Consider the following 13,530-nt stretch of genomic DNA (forward strand, 5'->3'; position numbering starts at 1 on the left):
TTCATACATACTTCTGCCTACATTCTCTTGGCTGGAACTGAGTCATGTGGCCAAACCTAGCTGCAGTGTAGACTGAGAAATATTTTTATTCTAGGTAGCCATAGGCACAGCTAAAATCAAGAGTTCTATTATAGAGGAGGAGAAGAACAGATCATGAGAAATAACTAGTTTCTACCACACCACCCCATACATAAATGTAGGATACTCTACTTCTTCCTCCTTTCTTCTCTCCTCCAATTTCTTAGTTTTTATAGATATCAGCGAGGTGTTAGATTATAGAAGCTATTTATTAAAAGTTTCCAATGTGCCGGTATTTAATCTTCACAACAACCCTGTGAGGCGGGATAAGTAATGTTATTATCCTTATTATACAAGTAAAGAAATAGACTCAGAAAGTTTAAGCACTTTACCTAAAGTCACACATCCAGTAATTCAAACCCATGCTATAGTGTCCAAATTAACCACTGTACACTCTCAACTCTGTTGTTGTTAATTGTTTTTATAATGCGGTATGTACATTGTCTCTCTTTTCTTTAAAGAATGATTTTTGACATCTGCACTGTTTCAGAATCATATTAGCATCACTTTCTTAAAATTAAATATCTTTTCCTCTTTTTGTGTTTTGCCATTTAGTTTTCGTTGGGGTTTTTTGTATTTTGTTCTTTTTATATTACTGTTGGAATTACAAAAAAAGTAAACAGCATAGTATAATGAATCACCGTGTAGTTTGAACAGTGATCAACATTTTGCCAATATTTTTTTTAGTCATTCACCTTGTCCCCAGCCAGGTTTTTGTTCTTGGGGATTTTAAATCAAATTCCATTTATCGTACTGAAAATACTTCCGTAGGTATGTCTAACTTGTAAGGCTTTTTCCCCTAGCATAATCTCTATAACACGATTGTACATGTCAAAATTAATAACTTGTTAATATTTTTGAATTCTCCACATTATCTAAAAAATGCCATTTCTCAATGAATTAATCAGAATTAAGATCTAAGCAAGTTCCATATTTTGTATAACAGGTTCTCCACCTCCCTTTTTTTATGCCATTTATCTGCTGAAGGTATTCTTGATTTTTTTTATTCAACAATGTTCTTGCATTTTTTTTTTTTTACTAATACCTAGTTTTACTGTGATACATATTTAAATAATGTTTTTTTCTGAAAGAAAAGTGTTTATTATCTTTCTAAGTCTTAGTTTGAGAATGTCTTTCTTTTTCCCTTCTCCATGAATGGCTACCTAGTTTGGGGAAAGAAAAGTCTGAAGCCAGTCAGTCAGGTCGATAGATATGTGATGGGGGTGGGTGGGGGTGTGTGTGTGTGTGTGTGTGTGTGTGTGTGTGTAAATGCTAATAGGATTTTTTTCTTACTATTTTTGGAAATTAAAGACTGAACCAAGATAACTCTGGGTCAAGGATGGCAGTTGTTTGATAGGTGTGTATTCATTCTGTGCAAAAGACAAGCATTACTAATTGAGCACGGCACTCTTTCCCATTGAACACAAATGAAGCCTCACATTCCTTTAAAAAAAAAATAAACCCCCTGCCCCCGGAAAAAAAAACAAAACATCTTTTTGCCATCCCTAATGTCGTCGTTCTCTTGTTATTAAATTTCTTAGCATGCCCTTTGAAAGTTCTTACTTTAAATCTGTTTCACTCAGGAAGGTTTCCCTTTTTTTTTTCCTTCCTTTCTCATTTTTTAAAATTATTGCTCTTCTATTTCTTTTCTTTTTTTTTTATTTCATTGCTTTCATCTTTATTTTTTCTTCTTGGTTGTAGAAGAGGCTCAAGCAAGTCATCTATTTTATTATTCAGTTTTCTATTTGTATTTAACTGCTACTTAACTGCCACACTTTAGTTTTTCCTGACCATTTCCTCAAATGACTTCCTAATCTAGATTGAAATGCAATTTATTCTGCTTGGGTTTTTTTTTTTTTTTTACTTTTTTATTGAAGTTTAACCTTCATAAAGTAATGTGCACTCTTCTTTTAAGTTTAAGCTCGATACATTTTAATATATGGTTATATTCCTGCTAACTGCCACCCAGATGAAAATATAGAATATTATTGCCATCCCATTAGGCTCCTTTATGCCCCCTTTTGTTAATACTTTCCTTCACACAGGTAACCATTATTCTGACTTCACTCACTATCAATTAGTTTTGCCTAGTTTTGAACTGTATATAGACAGAATCACATAGTATATACCCTTAGTATCTGGCTTCTTTTCTTCAAAACAATCTGTGAGAGATTCATCCATGTTACATATAAGAGTAGTTCATTCTTCATATTGCTGTGTAACATTTTGTTGTATGAATGTACCACAGTTTGTTTATTCTACTATTGATGAAAGTTTGTTTCTTTTACCAGTCTTAGCTCTTATGAAGAAAGCTGCCATGAACATTTTTTTATATATCTTTTGGTGGACATATACTTTTATTTCTCTTTGATATATACCTAGGAATATGATTGTTAGGTCATAAGGTAGGTGTATGTTTAACTACAGTAGATATTGCCAAATAGATTTCCAAAGATGGTTGTACCAATTTACATGATCATCTGCAGTATATAAGAATTTCAATTGTTCCACATCTTTGCCAGCACTTGATTTTGACTTTGGTTTTGGTTTTCATTTTTGCCATTCCTGGTGGGTATGTAGAAATATCTCATTGTGATTTTAATTTGCATTTCCCTAGTGAATAATGATGTTGTGTTCCTTTCTTTCTGTTATTGGCCATTGGGAGATCCTCCTCTGGTATGCTTGTTCCTGACTTTTATTTTTTCCATGGATGATTTTGTCTTTTTCTTGATTTGTAGAATTGTTTTATTAATATTCTGAATATTAAGTCCTATGTTGGATATACATATTGAAAAAATCTTTCAGTCTGTGGCTTATGTTTTTGCTCTTAATGATGTCTTTGATGGACACAAGTTCTTAATGAAGTCAAATTTGTCAATATTTTTCAATTATAGTTAGTACTTTTTGTGTCCTATTTAAGAAATATTTGCCTACTTCAAGATCATGAAGATATTCTACTTTTTCTTCTAGAAGTTACTTAAGACCTTTAACATTTAGGTCTGTAGTCCATCTTGAATTAATTTTTGTTTATGGCATGAGGTAGAGGCAAGGTTAATTTTCTTCCTATATAGATACCAGTTGATTAAACACTATTTGTTGAAAGATCTACTCACCCACCAAACTGCAGTAGTGCCTTGTCATAAGTCATATGATTTATATATGTTTAGGTCTATTTCTAGATATTCTGTTTTGCTCCAAAGGTTTGTTTATCTGTCCTTGTGCCATTAATGTTGAAAGTTTCCAAACTTTTCACAGTAACTCTCCTACAGAAATATTTATTTATTCCTTAGATTGCTATCCATCTATCTGTTCAATTGTAATACGTTTTAATGTGTTAGGTGATTTTTTTTTTCATCTCTATTGAGGTAGTTTATACTTGTTCATATTGAGAGCTTAGATGTGTCTCTATTAAGACTAAAAGGAAAAGAGGAATATTTGATTTACACTGCTGGTGTTAAACATTCCTAGAGGCATGTAGAAAGGAAACTAGAGCTACAGATAGTCATGGCAAGGTGCTAACTTACTCTATTTGCTGGAGTAGAACAAGTTTCTCAACTTAGTGTTCTGATTTAGGGGTCTTTAACTCCTTTAGAATTAAGCCTCAGGTTTATCTTCCTTCTGCTACACCAGTTATAAGCCAGCAATTGCTAAGTTTCTTCTGATAGGATCTGGCTCTGCCCTTTTAAGTGTGCCACACCCGCTTTGGCTCTTTTCATAGTTGCTCAAAGACTATTAATGAGGTAGGTATTGCTGCTAAAATCTCATCTACCAGGCAGAGGATTGAACATCAGTTGTCCTTTTCCTCATTCCAGTCGCATCTGCTGTGTCTTGCAGAAAATTCCTCATAGTTTCTGGAATGTGGTTGCCTAGTACTGATATATGCTTTACACACACACACACACACACACACACACACACACACACACACACACACACACACACACACACACACACACTTTTATTTCAGTGGAAAACTGAAACGGTGGACAAAATAGCTACAAGAATATACTTAAAGCTATTTTAAATACAAGTCAATGCTAGTTTTTAAACAAGTGTTTAGCCTTCCAAATTGATTATATTGGTAGTCATTATTCATTTTATTAAGGTGAGCATTGTTCTTAAAATGTGCGTGCATGGACTTAAATGTGTGTGACTTGTTACTTCATAACAGGTAGCTCTACTACACTCCTGTAAACTCAGGGAGGAACAATCCAGTGTTCATGAAGATACCCTCAAGCCTTTTTGTGCTAGGTCTCAGCTCTACAGCTTCTTATCTCCCCTACCCCCATCCTGGCAGCCCGAATTATAAATAGAAACAAAGCCCAAAGACCCAGTAAGCTGCACAGAGGAATATAAGACAGTGATAGATATCCAGAATGGGATAGGAGTGATTGTTTTGAAACTCATGAGTTTTGGATGATCTGCCTATATGCCTTTATTTGATAAAAATGTCACATGGCTCTCTTGCCACTGGCTAAGAGAAACTGACCTTAGGATTAGGGATAAATTTTGTGCTCTTGTTGAGCCAGAGTCCTTTCCCAAGCCAGCCTGTTGAAGACCCAGCTGGGGAATAGGGACTGTTTCCTATATTTGTAACTCCAGTGCTGGTTGTAATTCTAAGAAATTGGTAAGTAGTAAATAAAAGAACAGATTTCGATATTTAGGACTCTTTATACCTGGCTTTTTTTGTCGTTTATTTGTTTTGCTTTTTAGTGTAGCTAAAGTATGTAAATACATTGTTTTAGTCTTTGTCTATATATTTTTTAATTTTTACATTGTAATTCAAATATAAGAACTTGGAATAGACCCTCAAGTGATATTTTTTGAATAGGGAGGCAGTAATAGGAAATTCAACTAGGAAGACCCTAGTTTCAATTGTAAAGATACCTCCTTTCTCCAATAATTAGATCTGATCAGGGTTCAGACCCACTAAAATGGAATGGGAGGGGGATACATCACAACTAAAAACCTTGGCACTTCTATAAGAAATTTAAATAACAGGCAGACATATAGAGATTCATAAATACGTACTTGGTGCCAGCTAAACCACAGAGAAGATACTGTATTTGTGGTCCAGAGAAGTTAAATATTTGTGGTCAACTTAAAATTCAACATAAAACTCTCATGTGTGATAGAAACTATCCACAAACTGCATAGAGACCATGCAAGCTGCATAAACTCTCAAAGGCCTCTCCTCTCACCCGCTGGGCTAGAAGAGCCTATTCTCCTTTCTTCATACTGCATAGCTGGCAGGCCCTTCTAGGAGAGAAAAGGCTCCCTGGCACTCTGGTTACCTACCCAAGAAGCCTACACTAAGGTCCTCTCTGCTTTGTGGCTCACTCCTTCACATCTGTTCAAATGGCAGTTTATCCAGCAGCCTTTCCCCTGTTCATCTTTTATACAATAGCAATACTCTCCCTACCCTGTTACTCTCTGTCCCTCTTACCCGACTTCATTTTTTTTCCTAGTACTTCCCTACTTGTCCTGTATTTGTTTGTTTCTTAGTCTTATAAGAATGTTAAGCCCCATGACAGCAGGAATATTATTTTATTGGTTGCTATATTCCTAGTGCCTTAAATAAGACCTGCCACACGTGAGAAGTGCTTAAGAAATATTTTTTGAATGAATTCAGTGGAATACCTTAAAATGTTTCAGGAGTACAGTCTAGGGAGCAAAGAGTTACACCCTGCCTTGGAATAGAGTACTGTTACACGGTAGAACCTGAGACTGTGAGATCAGCCTGAAACACCTCAAATACCTTACTTTCTGTTCTGCAGTAACTGCATATGGTCCCTGAGAGGGAGACTGGCACTTGCAGACGGTGCCTACACCTTCAGATGTACAAGGCGCCTCCTGCCATAACACCTGGCTTACACATAGTGATAGAATTAACACAGTTTAATTTTTACAGTAAAGAAATATTGCAATATTTGTTTCTGGCCTTCGAATTTGTTGAAGACCCTCTGGGGCAGGAGTTCTTTTTGGGCAGCATGTAGACTGGAGTACATATGTACACTTTTCACATTCTTTTTTGATACGTAAATGCACTCTGTCTTGCCCAGCTTTTTGTCATTTGAGACCCTGCCTGGTTGAGAGGTCTTCTGTTGCTAACCACTCCCAGACCTCCTGGACTTGATAAGTGATAGACTTCACTGATGAACAGGGATTTTTCTCCTATTGGCTTTACCTGTGCCATCTTTGCTAGGTCTTCCAGTCCTCTCAACATAGGGAAACTTTGTTGCAGTAAATATCTTGGGTTTTCTGGATCTATTCCAGAACCTTATTGTTGATGACCTTTAGCATTTGCTTGGTTCACAAATGTTGTTGAGGATCTCTAAGACATGCTATCAGGTTTAAAAAAATGGCATAGTGTATTGCCATTTATATAAATATATTTATAAAAGGTATAGGGAGAACCCATAGTTAACCATATATGATAATATGTGCATAAATATCTCTGAAGGACATACCAGAAACTGTCAGCAGGACTGGGGAACAGATTCTAGAAACCAGAGGTGGGAAGATTTTGTTTTTAAAATTCAACCTTTTGTACTGTTTGTTTGTTTTTAACATATTCTATGTGTTTAAACTACACATTACTAAGCAACTTTGGTTTGACCTGATACTTGGAGCCAAGGTGCCAGGCACCATATCTTCAGTGCCTCTAAGTAACAATGCTGTCATTGAACTTCTTTTCTGCTTTGTTAGCAGCAAGAATGGCTTTTGCCTAAATAACAATGCAGTGACAGCTTTTAGCTCTGTATTGTCAATTAAACCAAAAAAAAAAGTTTAGGCTGTGTATAAGCTTCCTGGTACAGCTGGTACAGAAATATTCTTCTTTCTTATCAGTGTGAAGCACTGAAACTATATTTTAAGCTAATTTATATAGTAGTCCCTCATTATCCACAGGGGATTCATTCCAAGAGCCCCAGAAGATGCCAGAAAGTGCGGATCATACCAAACCCTATATATGCTATGTTTTTTTCCTATAAATACATACCTACGATAAAGGTTAAACTATTCTTGTGCTTCGGAGCCATTATTAAGTAAAATAAACGGTTACTTGAACACAGGCACTGTGATGCCAGGACAATCAATCTGATAACCAAGACAGCTACTAAGTGAATAACAGGCGTGTAGGGTATATGGTGTGGATACGCTGAACAAGGGGTGATTCACACCCCAGGTGGGACAGAGTGGGTCAGTGAGGTACACAGTGAGATTTCATCATGCAACTCAGAACGGCGCACAATTTAAAACTTATGAATTGTTCATTTGTGGAATTTTCCATTTAATATTTTCGGACCACAGTTGACCACGGGTAACTGAAACTGCAGGAAGTGAAACCGCAGATAAGAGAGGACTACTGTAATTAATTGTTTTCATGTCTTTCTATGTGTGTGCTTCAAAAGTAGAGAAACAGCATTCATAGGTACTGGTTTGTTGTTGCTACACTTGTTCTTAGTCTAATAACTTGGAAAGATTTAGCAAAGAATCAAATACATTCTAACAGCAGCTTTTTAATTTTTTTTCAAATTCCATGAGGATATACATAGGCTTGGTGATCAGGAATGGATCAGATGAGGTACCATCAACTCTAATGCCATTTTGCCAAAATGACCAGAAAAATACATCTCCTTCATCTAAATAAAAGTCATAGTCTTCATTATGCTTTGTTCTGGTCATAACACAACTCCATATAAATTAGTTATTCTGTCTGGGCTTGAGTTTACTCTCTGTAAAACAGGGGTGACAGTAGTCCCTTAATAAGTTTCAGTAAGGAATAAATGAAATTTAAAAAGTGAAAATGCCTAGATTATAAAAATAAAAATATCTCTCAACATATATGTTCTTCATACTGAGTGGAGGGAGCACTTAAGAAAATTCCAAAGAAACAGCCAATTACCAGTCCAGGCCTACACCAGATTCCCATATACCTTCCCAAATTATCATGTAGTTTCTGTTGCTGTTTTCTTTAATTCATAAGGATTTCCTCAGATTCTCCACCAACTTCATTCTCTACCCTTTCAGCTATTGCTGTTGTGGCTTTAGATGTAGAAAACCTGTTAGATTTCTCTTTTAGGCTGAGATGCAGGCCCAGCAAGAAATTAGGCAGGAATTAGGTATTCAGAAGGCAAGGCAGATGTGCTTACAGTTATATTATTCCAGGATTCCCCTATAATGGAAACCCTTAAATGAGGATTTGTGAGCCCTTGAAGGAGAACAGCAAAACACCACTTTGGAAACAAAATCATTCTGTCTTGGGCATTCCAGCACTTCCCTTTCCTCACCATTCCTTTATGCAATCCCACCCCACTCTTGGCCCTGGCACATAATCCCATGAACATGCCACCTGCCTTCTCTTTCTCTCTGGCCCCATCCTTTGGCTGCTCAGTTTATTTTTTCCACATCCTCACCCTTTTTTAGTTCCAAGCTAAATAACCTTCACAGATGGCTTGTTCCATCAGAGCTGTTTAAGAACACAGGACAGTGAACTGGGGTCCAGAAGGAGCTGCCAAAGCCTGAGGCTGCCTTTCCTACAGAGGCCCAAGACAACTTTGTCATCAGCTCCCTAGAAGTCCACGGACAGTGAACAGAGAGGCTGGCAGATTGGGTGGTGGAATGTCTCTTTAACACTATAATCCTCTAGCAGCTAGCAACTAGTTCTCACTTAGATTTACAAGTCAGAACCTGGAGCTGGATATATTGCATACTCCATTTTCCACAGAAGACAGAGCACTTTGTAGTTGGCATTTCTCCCCCACTTTTTTACAGCATGGAAACCCAACAGGAAATGGCAGTCCCATTTGTGTTTTGGATCGTGGTTTGAGTCCTTACTGAACTTCTTTGTGAACTCCTGGAGAGGTCTAGATCCCTGCCCTGACTGACCTGAAGGGCAGTATTCCCAGCTGTCAGCACATCCTTGGGAAGAGGGGGAACTTCAGTCGCCTATTAGAAATCCTGCAGATGAGAGAAGACCCAGAATTTCACTCTTTCTTTCCTGTCAGCAAGGACATGTAAGTTTCCTGTCTGCCTTGTCATCAGCTTTGAAATACTTTTCTCCTACATCCCCCCCCCCACCCCCATGTATGCAGTGGCCTGTAAGCTTCTGTTCCCATTCATTAGCCCAGCACCCTCCTTCCCTTTGTCATAATCAAATGGGTATGGTTATTTTGTCCTCGTGACAAGGCGGTTTTTTCTTTGTCCTCACAGTTATTCCTTGTGTGACTTAAGACCTCTCTAGTCATAGTATCCCTCTCTTTCCCTTCCTTCTTTCTCTTCCCTCTCTAACTGTAGCCTTTGTAAGTAGATTCTTCTGAGATCACTGAGGAAAGGCAGTATGTGCCTTTTGCTACTATAGGAGTCTCTTTTCCGTCAGCAGTGTTCCTGTAAGAGACCCGCTCCCTTCCTTCATGTTGGTGGCTTATCTGCTTGAACTCAGGCTTAACAGGGCAGGGAGCAATGGCATGTATGGAGTGGTCTGACCAGACAAAGGGAAGTTAACTCTCAGAGAGAGAAAACAGTTGAAGAAGCTTCCCCTGGAAAGAACAGAGAAGGAAAGAGAAAATTCTGTGGCAGGGAAGTACTCCTTGAGAACTCAGACAGAAATCAGCATCTCTTCTCTAAGCCTGGTCTTTCTACTGAGAAGTAAACTATTGTTCTTTCTTTTCTCCATCTTCATATCTTCCTCCATGATCAAGGGTTGCCATATGAACAACACACTCTGTTGATTACCCAGTAAAAGTTGCTTGGATTGACAGATTTGTGTAGCCTTTGTGTGCCAGGTAGGAGGAGGAAGCTTTGATTTCCTTTGTCTTGCCACCATGCTCTCTGTTGAACCTTCCTCTCTACAGTACATCCAGAGGTCAAGACTATACTGTAGTGCAGAAAACTTTCTGGGGACACTCATATATAGGTCTTAACTTGGTGTCCAACAGTGGCTACTTTCTCATATTCATTCAGCTCATCAACTGATCGGCTAAGGTCTTACCCATACTGTGTCCAAGGAAATGAAATTAATCTGAATGATACAACTCCTTTTAGGGAAGGTGCTCTGAAAAATTTTTAATTTCAGTATCTCTGTTCTTGCCTGTAGCTTAGCCAAGCACACCCATTTGGTTTGTATTCATCTAAACACAAATTCATCAGAACCATTTATTTTGTCCTGAGGGCAGGCCTTTGGGCTGCTGGTGAAGGTGTGGGGTGTGAGGTGGTATCCTTTAGTGAAAGGATTGAAGTAGATCCCTTTCTCCAAAAGTACCATTACCTTCCAAAGATATTACAAACTATACTGGACTGAGCACAGACTTTAGAGTAAGACAAATCTGGGTTCAAATCCCAGCTTTACCACGTGCTAGACATTTCTTTCCTCTGAGTTTCAGTTTTCTCTTCCTCTTTCTATCTCACAGATTACTGTGATAATCAAATGAAATAACAATGCTTAGCAACCATCAGTCACCACTTCATCTCCACCACAGCTTTCCCAGTCATATTTCAGCCACCAAGAAGCTGTGACCAGTGAAAACTGCAGAGGAAGTAAAGTTCTGGCTTGTTCTACTGGCCACTACCCTGAACCTCCGTAATGGGCTTTTTGCATGCTCATAAGTTTTTGTTTTGAGAATGTACCCACCCTGAGTTTGTTCAGTATTCTTTTTCACTTGTGAGAACTTCTTTCATGATCAGTTTTCAAGGGCTTTAGAATGTCTAGATGGTGCTTCTCCTAGAAGGCAAGCCTGTTTCTTCTGTGCCGCCACAGAGGTGTTACTGGCAGACAGGTCTCCAGAGACCACTCCATACCTCTCTGCACCTTGGTTTTTCTTAAGGAAGCTTTCCTGGCTTCGGGTCTGGTGAGGAGTTAGCCAGAAAGCTTGTCCTCAACCTCCTATGGGACTCACAGGTTTGGCTTGTACCCTCCAAGTGGCCTGGAGGGAGCTACAGGGTGTTGGAGATGACCATGGGAAAGAAACGGCTCACAAAAAGAGCACGTTGCATGAGCCAGCAGCTCCCCACTCCTGGAGCAGGCTCAGTGAGGCCGCTGACAAGAGTCTTCAGAACACTAAACAGGTGATTAAAACATCAGTACAAGTCTTTCCAAACCTCACAGAAAGCCAAAAACTTAGTTTGGACACCAACAGAAATTTTCCGCTCTGGAGCTTTATAAACTGGTCTGCTGTTTCTTCCTCTGCTCTGTGGCCAGAGGGGAGCTTTGTGCTAATGATTCCATAAAACCCTCCAAGTCTTCCTGAGAGTGGCTTATTGTGTGAAAAGAACCTATACCACCTTTTTTCATCAGGAGTTATCTCTAGCCTCTCGCTATTAGTTCAGTTTCTGAATCATCAGTCCTTCCAAAAAGGCCAAGCCCAGCTCTTTTCACTGCCCCCTGTGACAGAGCTGAGCTCCAGGATCAAGGTCAGTGGCAGAAATGAACTGTGTTTCCTCTCCTCCTATCCAAGATGACTGCTCAGAATGATAGAAACCTTTAAGAGACCTTCAGAATGATCTACATTTTGCAAACAAGGTTCAGTAACTTGCCCACGTTAGGAAAGCATGAAATGAACTTTCCTCTAGACCCGGCTTTCCCCAGACCTATGGCATGTCAACTGTCCAAAAGAAGTACACCCAGACTCTGAAGGAGTCCAGTCTTTAGAAACCAGCAACGAGAGACTGCCCCCTTTGAATTTCTGTACTAGATTAGTTCTTTCCCTTTGTGGAGATTGTGAGCGCCTCAGCACAGGTAAATGGCCTGGATCCACTGAGAGCTATGGGCATTTGGACACTGATTTAAGAGCAGAGGCACATCCCTGCCCCTCCACTTACTACCTGCATAACCTTGAACAAATTAACTTCTCTGTGCCTTGATTTACTCATCTGTAAAGCTAAGATAATGACGGTACCTACTTCATGAGATTGTTATCTGGATTAGGTAAATTGGTGCATGGAAAACATTTGACATAGTGCTGGGCATGTAGCAGCCATTCACTAAGTGTTCTTCGTAACTATTAAGGGTGACAGAAGCATACAGCAGGTTTGTTGTTACGCCTTAGAAGGCCCAACAGTGCTTGCTCCTCCAGGAAGCAGCTCTGGTGAGGTTGCGAGAACATTGAACTAGAAAGCTGTTGCATCTGGCTTCAAATCTCATTTAAATCACTCAATTTTCACTTTCTTCATCTCTGTTATCATTATCTGGATGTAACAGCAACTGTTTCATAGAGTACTAAGGATTTTCTAGATCCTAAAAGTGCTATGAAAAATATAAAGTAGTATTTTTTGTACCTTAACTAAAGTGGAGTTGCATTTTTTTAAAGTGTGATCATCTTCACATAGCTTTTCAGCCTTTAAAGCAGTGATTCTCAAACTTCAGTGTTCCTAAGTTCCTGGAAGACTTGTTTAAAGTGTACAACCTAAGGCCCTATCCCCAGAAATGTTAATTTATGTAGTCCAAAGTGGAGTCCAGTAATTTGCATTTTTAACAAGCTCACTGTGTGATTCTGATATAGGTGATTTGAAAAAAAATTCTTTTTAGTGTTCAGAGGTGAAGAAGGAGAACTAATATCTATTGAACTTCTTCTGTGTGCCAAGTATTTGCCTGTCTTATACTTAATCTCTAACTATGAATAGACTTTAGTTAGTTCACAAAGCTTGTCTTATCTCCAACCATGAAGCATTAGCCACATTTGATATTTAGAACTCTAGATGTAGGACCTGAAAATAAAATTTGAAGTGGCTTTACATCTCAACCCTAACCTCAGGGAATTTTTGCATACTATATTTTTAATTTGCTGTGGGGATTCTCAAGATATGGGTATACTTTTTCCCAGAGCACGACGACCTCAGTGCTTCAAAGAGCATAAGTCTCACCTCTTGCTTGAGGTGCGTTATACCTTGCCCTGGGGCAACAGCCTCCACTTAAGGCAAGATAAAACATGCCCAGAGCTTGGCTTCTTGTGGTATCTTATTTCAAACTAGGAACTCTGTAGGCAGCCTGTCAAAAGAGAGCACATTTCCCTAACTGAGCCCAAACCTCCTTGGAGAGCACCACCCAAAGCAGAAAATTAGCATCCCTGAGTCTGTCCAGGGTGTCTGTGTTACACAACACAAGGAGCATGATTCGCGTAGTAGACAATGTGGTTGGTACCCCCTGCATGATCATGATGTCCTCTGGAATTGTCCTGAGGTCCTAAGGTTGCCATCTACCTCCCATGATCATTGTCCAAGTACCCATAGTGTATGTTAGATGCTACAGATAGGTTTTTCTTTAAGAGACTGTGTGTGTGTGTGTGTGTGTGTGTGTGTGTGTGTGTGTGTGTGTGTGTGTGTGTGTGTGTGTGTACACGTACATACGTACAAATTACAGTGCCTGCCCTCAGGAATCTTACTTAGGAGAGAAAACAAGACAGATTAATGGGAGAAAGATATTAAGAAGTATAAACAAATCAACGGATCAAATTTATG

The 13,530-nt window shown here is 38.9% G+C and overlaps 1 protein-coding gene across 5 annotated transcripts in view; it reads left to right on the plus strand.

The window, feature by feature from the left end:
* SMG6 (SMG6, nonsense mediated mRNA decay factor) overlaps positions 1–13,530 on the plus strand; it is a 191,827-nt gene that overhangs the window by 146,597 nt on the left and 31,700 nt on the right. The gene's annotated exons all lie outside the window — the stretch shown is intronic.

The sequence above is a fragment of the Pteropus vampyrus genome, unplaced genomic scaffold (genome assembly GCF_000151845.1).
Source record: "Pteropus vampyrus isolate Shadow unplaced genomic scaffold, Pvam_2.0 Scaffold50, whole genome shotgun sequence".
NCBI lineage: Eukaryota > Metazoa > Chordata > Mammalia > Chiroptera > Pteropodidae > Pteropus > Pteropus vampyrus.